Source organism: Camelus dromedarius, chromosome 1 (assembly GCF_036321535.1).
Source record: "Camelus dromedarius isolate mCamDro1 chromosome 1, mCamDro1.pat, whole genome shotgun sequence".
NCBI lineage: Eukaryota > Metazoa > Chordata > Mammalia > Artiodactyla > Camelidae > Camelus > Camelus dromedarius.
Window position 1 is genome coordinate 50180662 of NC_087436.1, and position 23158 is coordinate 50203819.

The 23158-nt window shown below is 36.4% G+C and overlaps 1 long non-coding RNA gene and 1 other non-coding gene across 2 annotated transcripts in view; both read right to left on the reverse strand.

Moving 5' to 3' along the window:
• The window catches only part of LOC135322117 (uncharacterized), a 73461-nt gene that overhangs the window by 42401 nt on the left and 7902 nt on the right, over window positions 1–23158 (reverse strand). The window lies entirely within an intron of this gene.
• Window positions 20734–20840, reverse strand: LOC116149144 (U6 spliceosomal RNA). Its single transcript, XR_004132766.1, has one exon. It is a non-coding gene; the product is annotated as a U6 spliceosomal RNA (small nuclear RNA).

Here is a 23158-nt window from a genome sequence, read left to right on the forward strand (position 1 = left end):
TTATTAATGAGAAGTTACTTCTCTCAGTCATATTTTTTTTTATTATAAAGCGACCTTATTTTTTTATAGATACTAATCCAGTTTCTTTATCTTTGGTGATACAACATTTCACTACGCTGTCTGAGTGACTATTCATTTGTATCTTATTAACTGAAATGATTTTGTATTCAAAGCACATTTTCAATCTAAACAGTAATGACTATCTTCAAATCTGGAAAACTATCTCAAGTATTGTTTGTACATTCCCTTCTTTTACTTTGCCGATGTTTCGAATGGATTTTGGAATCTCTCAATTTATCCGTGCCTCTTAATTGCTCTTTTTCTTCTTTCTCTAGGCTATATTCTGTGAGAATTTCTCCATGGCATATTCTTAGTTCATTATCTGCCCTCTGACTGCATTTATTATAGAGTATATTCACTTACTGACCTTCCATTCAAATGCCTACATTTTTTATATCCAAGAATTGTAATTATTTTGATAAACACCTGAACTTTTCTCATTTACTCTTGATTTTGTTTTATAACCCTTTTTAATAGAAATTTTACCTTTATTTATCTTTCTAAATATTCTCAAAACACTTAATATCTTCAAGATACTTTGCATAAAATAAATTGTAAATGGAATAAATAATTATTCAGGGTGTTGATCTTATTGGCCGTTTGAAGAAGCGGGGCTTTCTTTTTTCATGGAAATGTGTGTGTTGCAGGCCCATTTGAGCAAAAGAGAGTTCTTTGTCACTCCCTCCCTCAATGGTCAATTTTAATTGTCCAAATGTTTTGTGATTCTCTCTTTCTAGGCCTCTAGTTCCCTGGGTCAGAATCAGCTCTAATAATTACACCTGGGTGTGACTGCCCCATGGGGGTGTGGCAAATCCAGTTATAGTACCAGTAGGTGATTGACTCTTTTCCTGGTATCCTGGCATCTCTCTAGGGTCACCACTTTGGATAAAGGTAGAGCCTTACTAGTGGTCAGATCTATTGTTTCAGATTCTCCGAATGTATGGAGAAAGCTGCACCCTAGCTTTTGAATTAAAACATTAAACATGGCCTTATGTCCCAAAATCACACAGAGAAAATTAGTTCACTTTAACCCACAATAGCTAAACTTTGGCAGCTCATTATTTGCTTCTGGACACAGATACCAGCAGGCCTGTAGCCTCAGGACCTACATACAATTCTGTTTCTATCTAGTTTTTAGTTCACAGAGATGTTCTTATATTTGAGCCTGGCTGTAATGTTTTGTTTTACTCTTTTTATAATATAGCCATTATTTCAATAAGCTTGTAGAAGAAATGGCTATCAGAGCTTCAAATGATTGTGACATAATCCATGTAGGCAATATTTTTATTTCCTTCATATCTTGTGTGTTAATAATTCACCACTTTTGGAGCCAACTGCAGGAGCTTTGAAATGTGTTCTACAAATAGCAGGGGGAAGGGGAAAAAAGACACTTTGAAAATATTATGGTTTTTAAGGGTTTTAAAAGTAAACTTTTTGAACAATAATAAAAGTGCATGACAAAAATATATTTCCATGAATTTTTATAAAATTAACATATAACTAACACAGAGATAAAAACAAATAATACTAACAAATGTAGTCCTTCTCAGCTCAGTCTCTTCCTGTGTCACCCAAAATAACCACTAATTTGACTTCTACCATGAATCAGTTTTGCCCGTCTTTGAACTTAACAAAAATGGGATTAAATAGTATCAATTCTTCTTGGTTTAGCTTCTTTCATTCAACATTATGTTGTAAGTTGCATCCATTTATTTGCATATAGTTATGGTTTGTTCATTCTCCTTACAGTATAAAATTGATTATACTTCCTGGCTCCTAGCAGTTGAGTGGAGTTCTAAATCTAACTCTGATCTATGAACTGAGAGTAGAAGGGATGCTGGTACTTCTGGCCTGAACATTTAATTATCAAGGTGGCACCTTCAAGAGCTATCTCACTGCCTTCTGACATAGTTACCAACGATAATTCAGTTGATAGCAGCTCCCCCAGCCTGAGGTCTCAAATGGCTATGATGACCAGAGACCTCTTCACTTAAAGTGCACTTGTTAAGGAAGAAACAAACACTTACTGTTAAGTGGGTCACATTTTGGGGGGTGTCACCAGTGTATGTGCTCAATCCACAAGTTCTTTGCCAGCCTCACTGATCTCTACCCTCAAGACAGATTCCACTTATCACTGATTTATAAAAGTTTGGAAAATTATTTCCATCAGCATATGTTCATAGGTTCAAGTGAAATACAGTTGGCCCTCGAACAATGCACGGGTTAGGGGCATCAACCCTCCCCGCAGTTGAAAATCTGTAAATCCGCCTATGAAATAGTTGGCCTGCCACATAAGCGGTTCCACATCAGTGGATTCAACTAACCATGGGTTGACCCAGTTCAAACCTCTGTTGTTCAAGGGTCAACTGTAAAGTGTTATAATTAAAATCTGCCTAAATCTACATTTCCCTAACCATGTTCTGCAAAACACTGGCCCTAGAATATGTCTGCAGATATTCCTCTTAAAAGTGTCCAATATTTTAATAAAATTGATCAACCCAGTATATTCTAGACCTTTCTTAGAGAGCAAAAATATCTAAGGACCTTTAGGAGATCTTGCAGTTAAAAAGCTGGTTTATCTTTATTCAAGTAAAAGCTATTTGAGTATTGATAAAGAATCAAATCCTTCTATAATAAAACAGAACCACATTTTCATAATTTGAGGAATAAAGTTAAAGGTGAAGCACATTAAAAGCTCTGTAACGTTTAACCCTATAGATACTCGGATCTTTTTCAAATGTATGTTATCAATGCCCTTTGCAAATAGTCTCCTGAAGTTTGCTGGCTGTATCTACAGAGTGCCCTCCTCTCCTGCACTAAGTTTCATAAAAGTCTTCTCTCACCTACCTCAGTGTCACTGGTCCTCTCTTTCCTCGGTGACACCAAGGTGATTCTCAAAGAGATCCTTTGGTTGTGTCTGTGTAAAAAGAAAACCTAAACACTGTAAACATTAAGGAATTAGGTATGAGGGACTCCAAGATTCTGACTATTGACCAGTCCCCCCTCTCCTGAAGATTTTATTAAAATTTGGAGTCTGCAGTCTGATAGCTCACGATAACACTGGAACTTCCTTTGATCAACCTTTGGAACAATGTTTCAAAGTTTGGGAATCACCTAACAAAAAATTCTGCTGTCCCAAGAGGAAGTCTTAGAACATCCTTTACCTACTGGCCAACCTGACTGGCACAGGTGACTTGGCTTTGGCAAAAGTTATACAAACCAAAAGTTTGCTTTTACATTTAAAGTCATGACCTCAACTTCTCCTACATCTTTGATTTTACTACAGACATCACAATCTCATCAAAGATAAGTCTCCATTCTGTAATAAAAGGAAGGCAAAGCAGGCAATAGGTAGAAAGTCTAGGCAAGGGAAGTATTTTGCCGCAAGAAGAAAAGAACAGAAAGAAGGAAGAAGAGGGGAATGAGAGGTAACAGAAAGAATAAAAGGGACAATGAATAATCTTGGAGAAAAAAATGACCCTGTTATTCTCCCCACCTCATGATCTCCATACCTTCCACCCTTATGGAGACCCAAAAATGAAGTTTCTGAGTTACAACAATCTTGACCTTCAATTCACTGCACCAATGATCACAATCAAATTCAACGAACATTTATGACACACATATTACATGGTTGGAATGGTGTTAGGTCCTGGGGCTTTAAGAAAAAGGCATGAAATCATTTCCAGTAAAGTAAACAAAAATAGACAAGCATTAACCGATGCTCCTCAACCCTAGTACTTCCGGTACAAGTGGAGTCATGTGAACTGGAATATGTCAGATCCCTCTGTTTCATTCTGCTTTTGCGTTCTGCCAGATCTCTAGACCTCGCTCAGATGCTTTCAGGAAATTTAGTGTCTCACACAGTTTTGCTATTACTCATCTCATGTTCTTCTGCTTCAACCATCTAATACCAGGGTACTCAGTGAGAGTGTGGATTGTTTGCCCAGGTGTTGGTTCCAGGTGGTCCCCAAAGCGGCAGGTGTGTGAGGTGCCAAATGAAATGGCATTCATCATTGCACGGAAATGGGGTGAATTCTCTCTTCCTCGTCTTTGTTCCACACTGTCACCCACACCCAAAAGCCAAACTGTCACTCAAGGTCTAGGCTACCCCACTCCCCAAGGCCTCCATCTCCATTGAGGAAAACTGGCATAGCTCTTTCCCTGAAGCACTCAGTGCTAATCACTAGAAATGGATAGATGATAAATGCCATGCTCTTAGGAGTATGTTTTTGGTTCTATAAAATAAAATCTATAAAAATTTCAGGTACAAAATGCAGATATGTTCTCACCAAGCTCTAGTTCTCCAGTGAATCCACTCATGCAAATAGATGACTTGGATGACTTGGCCCTCACCGTCCTCATCAGACATTATAAATACCTGCATCTCTAGATAATCTTAGCTAGAATGACTACCAAAACATAAATACATAAAGGAGCTGAGGCACAGAAGCCAATCTTATCCTGCCTGGAGATCTGAGATGCATGTATTACCTGAAGAACGTCTGCCAGTACAAGCATAAATGCAGCCTCTCCCATTTGCTACGTCTGGCTCAGTGTTACTGGAAACGTGGAAGATGTGGGCAGGTGAGAGGTAATTCTGACTGTCCTGCGACTACCATCTTCCTGATGTTTTCAAGTGACCGTTGTGAGGATGGGTGCACCACAGGTAAAGGAGATAGGGTAGGGCACCCACACACCAGAGTATGAGTCATAGACTTCTTTCATCAAAGCAGAGACAGGTACAGATCTGATTCATCAGTGTGAACGACAGTATTTCATGATGTGAATTCACCAAAATGGTTATCCCCAATGAAGGACATTCCAGTCGTTTCTATATTTTCCTATAAGAAAAATAAATATAATCAATAAAATAAATATGTTTAAACATTGGATCTTCTTCCTCAGTGTAAATCAGGACAGCTAGTTTAAAGATAATGAGTATAATTACATTTATATACGTATTGCTAAGCTTCTTTGTCCATATTTTTATTTCAATGTAACAAACTTTCAAAGGTAGGATTAATTTTCTTATGTTGAGATACAACCTCATCTCAATATAAATTTACAAGATAATTACTATGACTTTGGAGAATATCATACTATAGATATTAAAACTTTAAACTTTATTGAAACTTTTAGGGTGAAATGACCTTTTCTTTCTTTAACCTTCTAACAAAAATTTAAAGCCATTTTGAGGAAATCATTGAAAATCTGGATTAAAATATCAATATTTCCACTATAAAATAGGGTTTTAACCTAATAAAATATAAAGGACTTAATTTTGACTTGCCTTTTTTAATCTGACGATTACTTATTTTCATATATACGTCCCTTACACATGGTGTAGTCATTAGTCACATGACCATCACCATGGCAGCTTTGCTGCCTTGTAGAGTAGCATAAAATGCTGACGTTAGTATAATTAAGTAAGTATGCCCTTGTATATATGTAAACACACCAAATACAATTTATGTGCATTTTGTAGTGCATCTTAACCCATTTAAAATCACTTTGCTGGACTAGGACTAAAGCTTATGGAGTTAATGCTCTGGTCAGTGCCAGAAGGGCTGGCGACTGCACAGATTCCTCCAGGACAGAAAGAACTCCAACCCCCTGCCTGCCAGGCCTGTGCCGTTAGCCCTCCAGCTAAGTGAAATCCCAACTGAAGAAAGCTTCAGAATCATGGTAGGGAGTCAAAGTAACTTTCATGCCCAGGAGCATTAATGGTTAATACTATTCAGCTTGCAAACATGACAATAATATCTTATTCATGCAGTGTATTTTATGCACTTATAAAATGCATCAATTTTCTAATTCTAACGTTCATGAAGTATATAGGGCAATTATTATTCTTCTCACTTTATCGTGTTTTCAGTAATTTACACATTTCTCACTTGTTCTCAGCCTCCTTCATCAAATTCTCTATCTTGTAAATATTCCTGTCTACAAGAAGTCTGCCGGTGAACATTTATGACTACTGGAGTTCTAGTAAATTATAAGACATGACCCCATGGAAGAAGGCGCTAAAGTCCAACAAGGCAGATGGGCCACTGAGCGTGTGATAGAAATACGTGCAGGGTGTGGTTCAAAGCAGTGGTACTTTGTCCGTGAATAACGGAGTCATGAAGAATTTACTCTTTGGAGAAGACAACATCTCAGCCAAATCCTTGAGAGTGAGACAGAGTTTGTCAGTCAGAGTGTGGGAGGTTTTTGAGACAACAAACAGCAGATGCCAAAGCATAAAAATATGAAATAGGAGTAAGAGGAGGTCGAGCACTTTGATAACAAGTGTGAAGTGTAAGACAGAAGGAGACTTACAATGAGGCTCGCATTTTAGGTTGTTTGGAAGATTTCTAAGCCGTGAGTGCTATTGTTACCTGTATTTAAGCAGATCACATGGCAGTAGTTATGGACAACAAATTGGAGCATAAACCTTAGTGCAGATGAACTACTGTCATCAGATCATTATAAAAGTTAAGCCTAGATGTTTTAAGAATCTGAACAAAGGCTATAGTGGTAGAACTAGACATTAAGGGGTCAACTTGAGAAGTATTCAGAAGGTAAATAAAAAAAACACTAAATTGGATATTAGGTAGAGATAACAGGGGAGCTATAAACACATGGAAAATAAAAGTCAGAAAGTCTATGTTCCTCCCACTTCCCGCTCAGCCAGCTGCAGAACATGCCAATTTCTTGCAAGTTGTTATCTGCTCTGCACTCCTAGGCTGCAAATGAAGCTGCAAACTGGATCTTTAAATATGCCATGGGCACCTCAACTTCAAAATATTCAGTACTCCCTTCAAATGCTCTTCCTCCAATTTCCCTGTCCTGGCAGATGGACCTCCATCTTCTCAGTCTACACGTTAAAATCCTGGGTCTCTTAATTGTTTTTATGAGGAGAATGAGAGAGTGAAAATCATCAAGAAGCCCAGGGTTTTAACTTTAATTGAGTATCAAGACCCACAGACTTTATCTCTTAAGTATGTCTTGACTTTATCATTTCATATTGACTTCCACTCTTAGAGCCTTTGTTCAAACTACTTAGATAATCATAACTGTCTCATCTGTCTTCTCACCCATATTTCATTCCTTCTAGTAAATCTTCCACACTATTGCTGGAAAGATACTTCTAAAATTTAACCATGACCTGGTACACCTGTGCAAAACTCCTTGAATCTCTACCTAACACTCACATCCCTAAAACACTGTGTTCCCATCCCCCAAATCTAACGGGTCCAAACTCTCTGAAATGGTATGTAAGGTCATTGGTAATCTAACCACTGCCTGTATGTGCAATCTCACACTCCTACAAAACTGGTGAATCAAACAATAGCAATCCCAAATATATTTGGGTCTTAACAACTTTCATGCCATAGCCAAGCTCCAAAGTGAATATACTGCTCATTTTGACCCTTAAGTCCTCCCCAACCCTTTGATTTTCTGATAAACTCCCAATGTCTTCTGTATCCAATTTGTTGAAGCACTCCTTTTCTGTGATACACTCTCATAGTCTCTCACCCCTCCCACAGCACAGAATACATTGAACCATGTGCTCTAGAGCATCCTTTAGGCCCCTTTATTGCAGCGTCACCAGAGGGGATTGTGGTGATTGTTTATACATAGATCTCTGCTGGATGATGAAATCCCTACAGTGAGAACTACGTCTTCTTCATCTTTGTAGCAACATCACCTAGAAGAGGACCTGTCTCATCCACAACACTTAAAAACTATTGCTTGAATGAGTGATTACACAACTAACAATTATCCATAAAATTGATCTTGATATGATTTGCAAAGCAATGGTAAATATAGCATTTTAAAGGGTCATCTGATTATTTTGGTCTCTAATGACTCTGATATTGAATAAATCACCAAAGTTTTTACTTCTTGGATGATCATTTTATAAAATCACCCTCTCTGACAAACCACTTATATTTCCAGAAATCTGAGAGCTGAGACTTTATAAATGAATTAAGCCTCCATACACAGTTTCAATATCTACAACCTCATCAAGGAAACACTTACAACAACTTATAAATGTATATATGCTTTAAATCTCACCCATGTATTTTAATCAACTTCCTTTACAGGAACATCACAATGAATTTGAACCATAAAAATCTAGGTAGTTTGGTTGCCATTTTCACTGGCTGGGGGAGTATTTATGCAAATCTAGTCTCAAGAAAAGCTCTGTACATTTCTTAGCTCTGTAAGCTCAACATAAAAGCCAACCTTGAGTTATGTATAAAAGCAGCATGCACACATACAGAAACATACATTAATACACACATCATCAGAAAAGTAAAAAAAGTTTAAGTGTAAAGCCCATCAAGAGGAGAAAAAACCCTTTCTCATTACTCAGTAATGAAATTTCTCTGAGTCAGACAAAAGGACGCTATTCTTGGTTGTTTTTACAGAACGTGAAGCCAATTTTCCAAACTACATTTACTCTATATTAACATTTTCTGCATATTTTACAGACATATTTTTGAATGTTTGCATGTTTTCTTATTCTTAACTGCTAGGATTTTTAGGGTTGTTACTTTCAACAAATGCCTCTTCTATTTCACCCTTATCGATTTTATATCTTTTTCCCTAACATGGCAAACAAGTCAAAGAACTAGTATTTAAGCTGGTGCTGATAAGCTCTTTGAATAGTGACCCACACATCTGCCTATCATCTGAAATAAAAAGAATTGCCATGACTTAAGGGCAGGCATAGAATTTATATTAATAGTCCTCTTAGAAGCATGATTATTGATACTTTAGGCAATGCAGATGTATTAGATTGTTTATATTAAAGTTTTGATATATAATTCCACCTGGCCTTCTATTTCATCTGCTACAGTGGTAACAAATATACCCACCAATATTAACTTTTGGCTGAATAATTTAAGCTGTAATTTACTCTGTTTTGTTTCTGCAGCATCGCCCTAAGTCACCATTCTCTCCCTGTGCCATCACAGCAGCCTCATTTCTCTCCCCCAATACTTGCTGACAGGCATTTGCAGAATTTATGGCTCATTTACTTCCTATTACCATTTGCTTTGCATCTTTTTCCTTAATCTTCACTCATTTTTGTGTCTCTTTCCCCATCTGAGGTGTAATTCTAAGATTTTGAGTTTTTAAATTTTCCCAATGAGCTAATCCAAAATTAAACTGAGTCTGTCCTTGTGTATTTTTTTTAATTAATTGAATTGCCACCATGGTCTTTACCTTTTATTTTTTACTGAAGTACAGTCAGTTACAAGGTGCCAATTTCTGGTGTACAGCACAGTGTCCCAGTTATACACACACACACACATATATATATATATATTCGTTTTTATATTCTTTTTCATTAAAGGTTATTACAAGATATTGAATATAGTTCCCTGTGCTATAAAGAAGAAATTTGTGTTTTTAATCTATTTTTATATATAGTGGCTAACATTTGCAAATCTCAAACTCCCAGATTTATCCCTTCCCACACCCTTTCCCCCATAACCATAAGATTGTTTACTATGTCTGCAAGTTTGTTTCTGTTTTACAGATAAGTTCATTAGTGTCCTCATTTTTTTTTTTAGATTCCACGTATGAGTGATATCATATGGTATTATTCTTTCCCTTTCTGGATTACTTCACTTAGAATGATAATCTCTAGGTCCATCCATGTTGCTGAAATGGCATTGTTTTATTCTTTTTTGTGACTGAGTAGTATTCCATTGTATAAATATACCACAACGTCTTTATCTAGTCATTTGTTGATGAACATTTAGGTTGTTTCTGTGTCTTGGCTATTGTATATAGTGCTGCTATGAACATTGGGATCCATGTATCTTTTTGAACTAAGGTTCCCTCCAGATACATACCCAGGAGTGGAATTGCTGGGTCATATGATAAGTCTATTCTTAGTTTTTTGAGGAATCTCCATACTGTTTCCCATAAACATAAGGACACAAAACTACAATGAAATATCACCTCACACCAGTCAGAAAGGCCAACATTAAAAAGTCCACAAACAACAAATGCTGGGAAGGATGTGGAGAAAAGGGAACTCTCCTACACTGTTGGTTGGAATGTAGTTTGGTGTCCTTGTGTTTTTGAAATCCTCACTCAACAAAGCCACACTGATTGGGTTTTTTTAACCCTAATTATTTTTTATCTATTTTCCTCATCAATTTTCTTTCATATTTTCCATTTATGATATAAAAAACTTAGAAAAACATTATTCTGTTTCTTTTTTCTCTGGATTCTCTGAACCATTCTTGGTGAATAATGAGACAGTTTCTCTGTGTCCCCCTCCCAGTGTCAGCCCCACCTTTTTCCTTTCAGTTTTCAGTTTCTTGTAGCTTTTTTGAACACATTATTTTTAGTAGATTTTCATTTCTCTGGAATAATTTCACCAGAAATTTCAGATTATCTCAAATAGAATGAATAGACATCATACAGATATCAGCTAAACTAAGTACCACAGGTTTTCTGAATTGGGAACCACATGAAGAGATACCTGAAAAGCTCAGGTCGACAGTAATAAAAATGCACAACTTGAGGGCCATGAATTTCAGTTTTGTTTGGGGACTTACTGAGGCCTCAGCCCAGGAGAAGCCTCTGAGAGAGCTCCAAGGAGCTGCTCTAAGGGGGGGGGGGGGGGTATCAGTATATATATGATTTTGGTGAAAATCCATGCAACCAAGCACACGGCTCTGTGGAAGGTTACCAATGGTCACAAGGAACAGACATCCCTGGTAATGACTGTAGAACTTTTTCAGTAGGAGAAGATACAAGAATCCAAATTCATAAAAAACTTCCCCTGAAATATTTGTAACTATCTACAGGCCTGTTTTGCCTTTTTTTCCAGAGCACAAAGTGCCTAATCCTGATCTTCGTCCTGAATTCCTTTCAGGGTGTATCATAGGTCGGTGACTGCAGTGGCTAATGACAGGATTCTTGTAGAACTGAATGGTGGGTAACCTTCTTTCTTTTACAATATCACTATTTCCATGTACATAAAATTGTATATATAACAATAGCATTATTGGAATTCAGAATGAAAACTTTAAAATATCTAATTTTATATGTATTTTAAAATCAACTTTATAAGTAGTCCTTTTTAAAATAAATTTTCAAGTCTGAAAATATTATAGTCTTGACTTTAAAAGGTTTGCTAATAAAGGGCATATTTTCTGTGAAAGCTGTACTATCTTTCTGACCATCTTTATATAAAGTGCTAAATTTCATATAATAAAATGATGTATTAGGTTTGATCAATATGGGAAACTAAGATGGTCTTACTCTTGGAAGAATTGATGTTTTTTCAAATTTATAGATATCAATGTCTCAGACTGAATACTTCAATTAATTAATGTTCTGACAGTTTTATGAACTCAGATTTTCCTTGATCGCAGTTGATAAATTTCTAAACTGAATGATTCACTAGATGCTACTTTCCCGGGTTTTATGAACTGTTTTGGAACATTAAGATTCACACTGAAAAATTTTTACTGACATTTATACATCATTTGTCAATAGCACCTCCCCCACTACCAGCTCTGTCTTCCTGTAAAAAGACAAAATTGCTCTTTACAACAAAGTTGCCTTTATAAAATATAGCATATTCCCCAGTAAATTAAACAGGAAGGAAGAGGAGCAGCAGGAGGAGAAACTACGTGCCTTCTAAGCTCATTGATTACTTCTTTGGGGTCTTATTTTATTTAGTATTCAGATTCATCACTTTACTGTATCTAATTATTTAAACCTGTGAAACTCTGACTTTCCCTTAACTAAACAGAATGATTTTATTATATTAGCTAATATAATAAATACCTAATTTTGCTCTAACTTGTAGAATGGTAATAAATATAAGATGTAGACACTAAGCTTTCGGTAATTAAACAGCTATTTGGAGGGGAGGGATGGGGGGTTTGATGCCCAGCAAGTACTAGCTGTTCCCACAAAAGAGACTGCTCACTGCCCACAAACTAGCTTCACAGAATGTATTACATACATAAAGTTTCCATGGCCTATGTTTGGCCCTCAGTCTTGGAGGACAGATACATCGGCTTGATCACCTCAGGAATGCTGAAGGAACCTAGTTAAACCTAAAAGAGACATCTATATTTATCAGAATCCGAATCAATCAATGTACAGGAAGAAATATAACTGTCAAGTGAGTTTGATATTCATCTCAGGAGAGCCATTTTCAGTTTCTTATTTAAGAAAAACTATGAAAATTCAAGTCATTAGATGATCTTACAAACCAGAAACTGGCCTAAGATTTGGCCTGATAAGTAATGTGATGTTAATGCTTAATTACCTTAAGGTCTGATAGTCTGATTCTTCTGCATGTGTGGGAGAAATACACCATTAAATACCAATGATGAGACTGGATATTTACAGCATTGCAATGTATTCTTACTTCCGGAAAATACTAGGAAAGAATTTGAGAAAATACCACCACCATCATCACCACCAACTCTCTCTTCCCTACTCTGGTGTTTGTGTGTGAGTGAGTGAGTGTGTGTGTGTACGCGCGCGTGTGTGTGCGTGTGTTTTCTGGGGCTGGGGACAGAGTGGGAGGTAACATCCGGTATCCTGAACGCTCACTATTATTTGCTGTGTTAAAGAGCAGCATTGCCACTAGAGGGCAGTGTTTGACCGGAAATCAAACAAAAGGACCCACACCATTCCTTGCAGACAGAAGTTATTAACCAACATAAAGTTTAAGTATGTTTTTAAGGTTTTTTTTTTAAGTGGATCTTCTTTTGCTTGTTTGTTTGAGATGTACTTTTTAAATCCCATGAAGAATGCAATGAAATAAGATTTCAATAAATGGCTTGTGAATTGAAAAGTAATACTTGGTTTTAAATATTGATATTAGGAAGTTGAGACTTAGAGAAAACAAAGATTCAGTGTTAATATGAATGTAACTCATTCTGCTCAAGCTGAGAAGAAAGTTCACTCATGGTCATTTACCTTGTTGGCATTTCATTAAAGAAGACTGTGGATATTTTTTGGCATCAGCAATGATAATAACACAATTTCACAATTTTCAAGTTTTATTAATTTTATCACCAAAAAACTTGAAATTTTCCCCCCAGCTGTATTAAGGTATAATTGGCATACAAAAATTGCACATAATTAATTTATATATTCTGTGAGTTTGGATATATATTTACGAGCACCATAGAGGTAATAAAGATATCCATCACTTCCAAAAAGCTTAGGATTTAGACTCAAACATAGTGTCCTAACATTTACACAGAGTTTGGTATGTTTTTCTGAAAGTATGTGTTCTCTTTGATCTCTGCAAATTTCCTCAATTCATCACAGGACAGGAAATAGAAGGCATCTTATTAATGTTAATACTAATCTAAAGAAATATACAGTAGAAATACAAAGAGAAAAGAATGTTACTTGGTAAAGAGTGGGTCACTTTATAATGACAAAAGTATTCATTCATCAAGAAGAGATAGCAATGCTAAACATGTATGTATAAGTAACAGAGCTTCACAACGCATGAAGCAAAGACAAATATAACCACAAGGACAAATAGAAAAATCCAAAATCAATATATGGAAATTTCAACACCTCTTTCTCAATAATTAATATACTAATTAGATAGAAAATTAGTAAGATATAGAGTATTTGAGCAAAACTATTAACCAAATTTACAAAAGAAGAATGTTTGAAACACTCCAGTCAATAATAGCAGATTACATTTTTTTCAAGTGCACATGGAACTTGGAACAAGATAGAAAATTTTTGGCCCACAAAGCAAGCCTCATCAAAATGAAAAAGACACGTCACACAAAGGATGTTCTTTGATCACAATGGAATTAAATTCGAAATCAGTAATAAAAAGATATCTAAAAAACCCTCAATCATTTTGAAACTTAAAAAAAATACCAGTATTAGAAACAACCATGTAAAATCAACTAACTCATTATCCACCTTAAGAAATTAGGGGAGAAAAGAAACAAATGAAGCCAAGCAAGTATAATAAAGGAAATAAGAAGGCTTAGAGGCGGAATGAATGAAATAGAAAACATAGAGAAAATTAATAAAAACAAAGATCTGGTTCTTTGAGGAAAAAAACCTCTGGCAACACTGATCTGGAAAAAAAGATGGAAGAAACAAATTACTCATATCAGGCATCTTAGAGATTCTAGAGATATTAAAATGATAACAAAGTAATATTACAAAAAGTATCACACCAATAAATTTGACAGCTTAAATGAAAATGAAAAAATTCTCAAAAGATACAAATGACCAAAGGCCACCAAAGAAGGAGAACACTTGAATACTTCTATATCTAATTTTATAACATTGAACTTTTAGGTTAAAAATATGTTTCCCCAAAACCTCCAGAATCGGATGACTTCACTGTATTAGTTTGCTAGGGCTGCAGTAACAAAATACAACAAAATGGGTGGTTTAAACAACTGAGATGGATAATCTCACAGTTCTGGCAGCTGAGAGTATGAAATCACAGTGGTGGCATCGTTAGTGCCTTCTGATGGTTCCGAGGGAAAGAGCTGTTCCAGGCCCTCTCCCTGGCTTGTACATGGTCATCTTCTTTCTGTGACATCACGTCACCTTCCCTCGTGAGTATCTCTGTGTTCAAATCACCCCTTCTTACAAGCACACCCGTCATTATTAGATTAGGGCTCACTCTGATGACCTCATTTTAATTTGATGACCTCTGTAAAGATCCTCTCTCCAAATAAGGTCCCATTCTGAGGTGCTGGGGGTTAGAACTTCAACATATGAATTTGGCAGGTTACACAATTCATCTCAAAACACTCCATCCTCTCCTCCCAATTCCTGTTCTTCTCACGTGCAAAATATGCCCCTCCTATCCCAACATCTCCAGCTCATTCCACCACCAACTCTCAGGCCAAAAATCTCTTCTAAATATCATCTAAATCAGGTATGGGTGACACTTGAGGTATGATTCATCCTGAGGCAAAATTCTCTGCTGTGAACCTGTGAATCCACACAAGTCATGTACTTCCAAAATGCAATAACGAGACAGGCATAGGATAGACATTCTCATTCCAAAAGGAGAAACTTAATTAAAAATTTAAAAAAAATTAACTCACTGGTGGTTATCTCTTACCAGAACCCTCTCTCTTGCACAAGAGAAGTCACATTACGTAGAAAATAACAAGAAACAGCTCAGAGAAGGCAAAGATGAGGTCAAGAATTGAAGGGAAGGCTGTGGAAGGGGCAGTTCCTGGCAAACAGAGAAAGGAATTATTGTAAATTAGAAAGAGGATGTGTTATCAAGTGACAGACCTTTCTAGACTAGACCACCCCTCCTTCAACGGGGGAGACGGGCCTTCAGAAAGGAACAGTGTCCTGATCCCTACTAGGGAAGCTCCGGACAAGGCACTGGCATTGAGGTTCTGAGAAGATTACTGATCCTAACTAGGGAACAAAGAACCAAGAGCCTCCAAAGGGCCATTCTCGATTGGACAATGAGCACGAGCACGTCAGCAAGTGTTGGTGGTGCCAACGAGCAAAAGAAATTCCGAGTATCTTCTGGACTCTATGAAGGTCCCAGGTCCTCTGCACACATTTTGGATGCGGAGGGAAGTAAGGAGAGGGACACTGGATTTTCTACACATACCAAACCAATAGGAAGTAAGAATCTGATTTCAATTGATTTTAGAAAAATAAAGCAAGTTACTATTTTGTTGTTACTGTTGAAGTTGTTGTTATCGTTCAGAAACACGGAGTAAAATTCGTATCTGCCAGTAGATGTCACAAAATCTTTTCTTACTGATGTACTGCCCAAGGGAAGATCTGGATTTACATAATTTTAAGAATCGCATCTTCTTTATGTTACCTGGAGTAAAGAGCCCGTATCACTTTGACAAAATGGCTAGAGAATTTTTGGGGCCAGAATTTGCTTTCTTACCTTTGATTATCCCAAGTTGAGTATTTTTACATAATAGAAAGAATTAGGGTCTTTATTTAATGTGTGCTCTCCTTTGGATGTCTTTGTAGAAACTGGAATGATCATAAACTTATGAGCAATGGGGCTGTGCCTAAAATAATTAGACAAACAGAAGGATTATAAGGAAGTCTATATGAAGATAATGGGCATCCAAACTATTATGCTTTTCAGTGGTGAACAAGGCATATGTAGATACTAAAACATTTCTTAATATATTAGTAATTTAATTCAATATATTTTAATGTGAAACCTCAATAAAATGCTAACAGAATAAAGTTATCCTATTATGTTTTCACGCACAAATGAACACTTTCTGTGGCTTTTATGGTGAAGCTATTTTCCTTTGGAAGCTGGAATTACTCCCAAATTACTTCCAGCTGGTGGGTACTTTTTCCCACACGGAGGACAAGACATTTGCTTATTATTCTGAGGTCCTTGGCAACCAGGCTTACCTATTTTGGACTTAACCTTAAGAACTGTAGTGGGTTGAAAACTGTTCCTCCACAATTCATGTCTACTCATAACCTCAGAACATGACCTTATTTGAAAATGGCATCTTTACAGATGTAATTATTTAAGTTATGGTCAGGTCCTACTAGATCTGTGTGGGTCCTAAATCCAATGACTGGTGTCCCTCTGAGAAGAGTCGAGAAATACACAAAGTCACACAGGAAGAAGGCCACGTGAAGAGAGAGGCAGGGATCAAAGTGGTGTATCTACCACTGAGGAACAGCAAGGATCACCAGAAACTACCAGAAGCCAGGAAGAAGTAAGGAAGGATTCATCCTTAGAGCCTTCAGAAGGAGTGTCGTCCTGATGGCATCTTGATTTCAAACTTCTAGCCCCCAGAAGTGTGATGGAACACATTACTGTTGTTTTATTGCACCCAGTTTATGAAAATTTAAGAGAGACAGCCCTAGGAAACTAAGAAACAGTCAATCCTCAGCTCAGTAAACCTGGGTGAGAAAATGTCTGGATGTTTGGTTTGAATCAGGATGCTCACTTCTGTTCTCCATGGAACACGCTGACTTATTGGTGCTTTGAGGAACAGCCAAGTGGTCTCCAGCTGCTTTTTCAGCTAAGTAGAAGAGAAGCTGTAAAACTAGTTGAATGTATTTTTAAATCATTCAGTGCCCTTCTTGTGAAAAAGAAAAATTAGTTTCCTCAACTCTGAACCACAGCTAGCAAGAATTGCTTTTGGTTGGGAAGACCATGGTCGTGGAAAAAGAGGCAATCAGCTGGTAACGGGATGAAGGATAAACATCCAATCTAATGCCATCTTATCTTCTAGTAAGGCTTCCACCTAACTCATTTCTGAAATTGATAATTCTGGCATTTAAAAAATATTCTGGTATTATTTCTGTATTTATTTACATGATGCAATTTTTTTATTTTTGGTAGGGTGAGTAAAACTGAAACAGCCAATAAATGGTGATATTTGTTTTACCGGGAATGACAGGATTTTATGGACATTTACATTACATTCTAAGAAAAATTTAAAAATATAAGTAGGATGACCATGGGAATGGAGATCAAAGGGAGGTTTGGGGAAAAGTGGAAATAAAATTGGAATTAAGAGGGCTTCTTCATTCTTATTTATGTATTTTTTGTTTGTTTATAATATCAATTTATCTTTACTGAAAATGAAGTCGCCAATTGAATATCCTTGGCCCTAACCCTTAAGAAAATTGACCCTGGCACATAAGGTTGGTTCTCTAGTGGAAGAACAGGGAGAATATCATGGTAATTCTGCTCAACCAAGTTAGGTCGCTCCAAAGTGGAATGGCAGACAGTTCACAGCTCATAGGTACCATCTCTGGGTGGAGAGGAAAGTGGAAAAAGAAACAGGGTTCCTTGGCTCCCTTATTACCACCTTTCCTACTTGCTGCCCACGGCTCGCTCCCTGGGCTGGGGGCTTAATATCTTACTGGTTGGCCACAGAAGGACACAACAGCAACACAGATTGAGAAAATATTTTCTTGTAGATCTGCTCTAATTGTGAGATTTTTGCAATCGTTTTTTAAGAATTCTGGCATGTCTCATTATATAATTTATCCCTGGCCTCCAAAAAATTAATTCATTAAAAATAAATCCTAAAAGTAAAGAAGAACATAATTTTTTATTGAAGTATAGTTGATTTACAATGTTGTGTTAGTTTCTGGTGTACAGCAAAGTGATTCAGTTATATATATATATTTCTTTCTCTTTCATATTTTGGGTTATTACAGGATATTGAATATAGTTCCCTGTGCTATACAGTAGGACCTTGTTACTTATTTCGTATATATAGTACTTTTATCTACTAATCCCAAATTCCTAATTTATCCCCCCACCATCCCCTTTCCCCTTTGGTTTGTTTTCTATGTCTGTGAGTCTGTTTCTGTTTTGTAAATAAGTTCATTTGTATCATATTTTAGATTCTACATATAAGTGATAATGTATGATATTTGCCTTTCTTTGTCTGACTTACTTAGAATGACAATCTCCAGGTCCATCCATGTTGCTGAAAATGGCCTTATTTCATTTTTTATGGCTGAGTAGTATTCCATTGTGTGTATGTGTATCTATCTATCTATCTCACATATTTATCCAATCATCTGCTGATGGTCATTTAGGTTGTGTCTACATCTTGGTATTGTAAATAGTGATGCTATGAATATTGGGGTGCACGTATCCTTTTGAGTTAGAGTTTTCTCTGGATATATGCCCAGGAGTGAGATTGCTGGATCATATGGCAACACTATTTTTATTTTATTAACAAACCCCCATACTATTTTCTATAGTGACTGCATCAATTAACATTCCCACCAACAGTGTAGGAGGGGTCCCTTTTCTCCACACCTTCTCCAGCATCTGCTATTTGTAGACTTTTTAATGATGGCCATTCTAACTGGTGTGAGGTGACACCCCATTGTAGTTCTGATTTGCGTTTCTTTAATAATTAGTGAAGTTGAGCATCTTTTCGTGTGCCCATCAGCCATCTGTATGTCTTCACTGGAGAGATGTGTATTTAGGTATTCTGCCCATTTTTTGATTGGGTTGTTTGTTTCTTTGTTATTGAATTGTATGAGCTGTTTATATATTTTAGAAATTAATCCCTTGTTGGTCACATCATTTGCAAATATTTTCTCCCAATCTGCAGGTTGTCTTTTCATTTTGTTTATAGTTTCCTTTGCTGTTGAAAAGCTTGTAAGTTTGATTAGGTCCCATTTGTTTATTTTTACTTTCATTTCTATTGCCTTGGGAGAGTGACCTAAAAATAGTTGCTACAATTTATGTCAGACACTGAAGAAGAAAATAATTATTGAACTTAGCATTATAACAGTTTGCACTGCTAAGGAATTAAATATGTATTGATTTTGTTAGTGTAAAAGCTCAGATTCATATTTCACAAATGTGAAAGAGCTTAAAGTTTATCCCTTTAAGAACAAGTTATAATTTGACGGCACTATAATGTTAAAAATTTACTGGAGTGATATTCTTGCCTATGACTTTACAAATTGTGATTTACACTTTCAATGTTGGAACATGTCACAGAAAACAGTCAACCCAATCACCTTTCCAATTTATATGCCCTTCTTCTTTCTCTTATCCATTACAAAATGTTTGTTTTCCCAGAATCAACACATTCCAAAAACTCTCAAGGGGAAATAAGTCACATAGAAGGGAATTAGCCATAGCATAAAGCAGTGGAGATTGCATCCCTAGATATTGTAATTTTCCTGAAGCCCATCAACTAGGTCTGTGACTACATGCATGCTTGTGTGTGTGTTCGTGTGTGTGGTCTGTGTATGCATTTGTGTGAGTGCAAAGGAGAGAGAGAGTGAGAAAAATCTGTTTACCTGAAGGGAAAATAAAATATAAATTAGGCACTTCATTTAATGCATTATTACATTTCTTATTGATTTTCTTCTTCCATTAGGATCCAAACTCCATGAAGGGAGGACTCAATCTGTTGTGTCACTGCTGTAGGCTCAATGAATAGAACAGAACCTGTCACTCAAAGCCCATAGTTCACATTAGGGATAACTCTTGGTGTGATATACTTTATGGGCTTTGATAAATGTAATGACATGTGTCTGTAGAGAAGAGTTTCATTGTCCTAAAACTCCTCTGTGCTCTACCTATTTACCCCTCCCTCCTCTCTAGCCCCTGGCAACAACTAGTCATTTTTTTGCTGTCTCCATAGTTTTGCCTTTTCTAGAATGTGTTGTAGCTGGAATCATACAGTATGCAGCCTTTTCAGATCGGCTTCTTTCACTCAGTAATATGCATTTAAGTTTCTTCCATGTCCTGTCATGGCTTGATAGCTCAATGAATAATATTCCATTGTCTGAATGGACCACCGTTCATCCATTCACCTACTGAAGTTGCTTTCAAGTTTTGACAATTATGAATAGAGCTATTATAAATATCTGTGTGCAGGTTTCTGCATGGACATAAGCTTTCCACTCATTTGGGTACATATCAAGGAATGAGATTGATGGATCTTATCATATCTTATTTTTCATAAGAAACTGTCAAACAATCTTCCAAGATGGTTGTACCATTTTGCATCCCCACCAGCACAATGTATTTTCTCTGTTGCTCCACATCCTTGCCAGCAATTGATGTTGCCAATGTTTTGGATTTTAATCATTCTAATGTATGTGGAATGGAAACAATTTCATTTTTAAAAAATTTGCAATTCTCTAATGATGTTGAGCATCTTTTCATATGCTTATTGGAAAAATATGAAACATAGCACAAATTTATGTGTCATCCTTGCACAGAAGACATGCTAATCTTCTCTATATAATTCCAGTTTTGGTATATGTGCTTCCAAAGTGAACACTGTCATTTCTTTTGATTCCCAAGTTGAAGTATGTCATGGTTCAAACAATCATGTAATAATGAGATGAACTGGAGTGCCATTGACTGAAGGGTCATGACTATTTCTATAAAATATAAAAGAGATCAGACCTGTGAATGAAGAAAAAGCAAAGGACATCTAGGAATGCACAAGAGAAAAAAACCAGAAGGGAGTGTACTTTCAAACAGAACCACAAACGCACCCCAGTTTCAACATGTGCAGATAAAAACAAAGCAGGTTTTCAGAAGGAAGTAAACAATAATGGGGGCAAAGAAGTGACACAGAAACACTTTATAAGTTTTCTTCCAATATTTTACTTTCATTTTTTCCTTCTGCCTCAAGCCCTGTTTACACAGAATTTAGAAAAACAGTGTGACTGCACACTTATTTTAAAAAGTAATAAAATTGTTTAGGGCAGAGATATTATTTTAAACTCATAGTTGGACACCTGTATTTTAAGATGTGTGAGATACCATAGCATGTTCTAGACCCCATTTTGGCACTGGAAATAAAAAATGAAACAAAACGAATTTCCTGTCTCAACGGAAGTTATATTTCAGTGGCTGGAGGCAAACAAAGAAGAATTAAACAAACAAAAATCAAATATATAAAAGGTAGAGTAATAAAACAGGGTAAGCTGAAAAGGGAACACTGGTGTGGCTCACTGTATTATACAGATTTACTGGGGGAGATTTTTCCTCTAACATCATATCGGAGAAGAGCCCTGAAGCACATGCTGAATTTGGCCATTCCCTGGGCCAAGAACATTTCAGATGAACAAATAACAAATGCAAAGGTCTCGGAGCAGAACTTCCTTGGCATGTTCAAAGAACAGAAGGAGGCTTGTGTGACTGGAATAATGGTAGAGGAGGCTTACATTTTGAGTGGAGTGTGAAAGAAGAGAAGTAAAACAGTTGATGTGAGAAATGTAAAAGAGAAAACCATATAGGGCTGTATAAGGCTTTGAAGTAACTTAAAAGCTTTCCTGAGAGTCAGATATGAAAATGCAATCAACCAGCTTGTCCTAGTTGACACTTACAGTAGCATGCTCCCTGCAAAAGAGCAAAATGCATTTATAGTCACATGCGCATAAACCATTATCTAGATTGATCATATTCTGGACAGTGAATTAAGTATCATTAATTTAAAAGTGTTTAAATGAATGAATATGGAAACACAACATGTCAGAATATGTGGAATATTACTAAAACAATATTAAGGGAATATTTAAAGCATAGAAAATTTATAATAGAAGTGATAAAGAGACTCAAATCATGTACCTTATCTTTCACCTTAAGAAACTGGAAACAGAAGAGCAAATATAATCTAATGCAAGCAGAAGAAATTATAAAAATCAAAGTGAAAATTGGTGAAATAGAAACCTCCAGTCTACTCAGGCAATAGAAATAAAAGCAAAAATAAACAAATGGGACCTAATCAAACTGATAAGCTTTTTCACAGCAAACAAACAAATGACAAAATAAGCAAAACAAAATGACAACCTATGGAATGGGAGAAAATATTTGCAAATGATGAGACTGACAAGGGCTTAATTTCCAGAATATATTGACAGCTCATACAACTTAGTAAGAATAAAGCAAACAACCCAATCCAAAAATGGGCAGAAGACCTAAACAAGCAGTTCTCTCATGAAGACATACAAATGGCCAACAGGCACATGAAAAAATGCTCAGTATTGCTAATTACCAGAGAAATACAAATCAAAACTATAATGAGGTATCACCCCACATCAGTCAAAATGGCCATTATTCAAAAGTCCACAAACAATAAATGCTGGAGAGGGTGTGGTGAAAAGGGAACCCTCCTACACTGTTGGTGGGAATGTAGTTTGGTGCAGCCATTATGGAAAACAGGAATGGAGATTCCTCAGGAAACTAAAAATAGACTTACTATATGATCCAGCAACCCCACTCCTGGGCATACATCTGGAGGGAACTCTAAATCGAAAAGATACATGCACCCCAGTGTTCATAGCAGCACTATTTACAATAGCCAAGACATAAAGCAACCAAATGTCCATTGACAGAGGACTGGATGAAGTTGTGGGACATTTATACAATGAAATACTAGCCAGTCATAAGAAAGAATAAAATAATGCCATTTGCAACAACATGGATGGATCTGGAGATCATCATTCTAAGTGAAGTAAGCTAGAAACAGAAAGAAAAATACCATATGATATCATTCATATGTTGAATCTAAAAAAAGAAGACATTAATGAACTACTAATGAACTTATCTATAAAGCACAGACTCACAGACATAGAAAACAAATTTATG